Source organism: Seriola lalandi, unplaced genomic scaffold (genome assembly GCF_002814215.2).
Source record: "Seriola lalandi dorsalis isolate HSWRI2012SDOR001 ecotype SW California unplaced genomic scaffold, Sedor1 jcf7180002054691, whole genome shotgun sequence".
In the NCBI taxonomy this organism is placed as follows: Eukaryota; Metazoa; Chordata; class Actinopteri; order Carangiformes; family Carangidae; genus Seriola; species Seriola lalandi.
Genome location: NW_019525244.1, coordinates 548,039 through 549,537, shown reverse-complemented (window position 1 = coordinate 549,537; position 1,499 = coordinate 548,039). Strand labels below are relative to the sequence as shown.

General features: G+C 44.3%; 2 non-coding genes across 2 annotated transcripts; both read left to right on the top strand.

Moving 5' to 3' along the window:
* The first annotated feature begins 132 nt into the window (after nt 1–132).
* trnam-cau (transfer RNA methionine (anticodon CAU)) lies at nt 133–204 on the top strand. Its single transcript has one exon. It is a non-coding gene; the product is annotated as a tRNA-Met (tRNA).
* Nucleotides 205–627: 423 nt separating this feature from the next.
* Nucleotides 628–709, top strand: trnal-aag (transfer RNA leucine (anticodon AAG)). Its single transcript has one exon. It is a non-coding gene; the product is annotated as a tRNA-Leu (tRNA).
* Nucleotides 710–1,499: the final 790 nt, after the last annotated feature.

The window sequence follows — 1,499 nt, the reverse complement described above, 5'->3', positions numbered from 1 at the left end:
ACAAGTTGCCAGTCCATCACAGTGTAGTTGTGACGTCTCATCATAAATAGGAGGCCACTTCCATGTCTTGCTACAATAGTTTTCACATCTGTGAACCAAACGATAATGCATGCACTTCTGACCACAAACGAGAGCAGAGTGGCGCAGCGGAAGCGTGCTGGGCCCATAACCCAGAGGTCGATGGATCGAAACCATCCTCTGCTAATCTCTGTCCCACCTAAAAAATCTCAACAGAGTGAAACATCATAACACGTGTTGCTCTAAGTCTTCTGAGCACATGCTTAAGCATCAATTAATGTTTGTTACTTGCAGGATGGTTTACTGATCTTCACGTGTAAAAGCTGATGGTGTGTAGAGTTCCTGTTTGTACAAATCCAGTAAGGTCACCGCTGCATTGGTGAGTTTCTTCTCCATGTTCACAGTTTCTGGGTAAAAAGTAGAGCGCTACAGTGCTTCACAATAAATAAGATTCTTCTTCCTGTGGGCCACTTCAAATTGATTGAAGTTGACCCACATTAACTGTACTTCCCGCAAAATGCATCTTCACATTGGAGGAATTCCTTTTGGTGCTATCCACCCGTTGCTACCCTCCAGCGCGTAGTAAACACACTTCCCACTCCAGGATATGGTAGTGTGGCCGAGCGGTCTAAGGCGCTGGATTAAGGCTCCAGTCTCTCAGGAGGCGTGGGTTCAAATCCCACCACTGCCAATTGGCTATCTTTACCCATAGTAATGTTGCAAGAGCTTAGAATACTCCCTTTAGCAGTAACAGATCCTACATTGTAACGATTACTGACTGTAACGTGTTGAAAACTGAAAAAGTAGGAAATGCAAATAAATGACGTTCCTCAAGCCTTTAGATAGACCCGTTGGGTGCATTTGCACATCACTATACGTGGTGCTCTAAGTCTTCTGAGCACATGCTTAAGCATCAATTAATGTTTGTTACTTGCAGGATGGTTTACTGACCTTCACATGTTAAAGCTGATGGTGTGTAAAGTTCCAGTGCGACACATCCTGTTTGTACAAATCCAGTAAGGTCACCGCTGCAGTGGTGAGTTTCTTCTCCATGTTCACAGTTTCTGGGTACAGTGCTTCACGAGAAATAAGATTCTTCTTCCTGTGGGCCAATTTCTTAGAAAAAACGTACCTTTCTGCTCCAACATTTCTTTGCCGTGATTGGTCAAATGTTGGAACTCCGGGAAGAATCCGCGAAGCCGATTGGCTGACGAATTTTGGAGCCTGGGGACGTGATTGGCTCTCGCGTCCAACATTTCTCCAACATTTCCGCGACCAATCCTTCGGCAGCTGGGATTAAGGCTCCAGTCTCTCAGGCGCCGTGGGTTCAAATCCCACCACTGCAAATTGGCTATATTTACCCATAGTAATGTTGCAAGACTTTAGAATACACTTCTTTTAGCCCTAACATATCCTACCTTGTTACTATTACTGACTGTAACATGTTGAAAACTGAAAAACTAGGAAATGCATATACATGA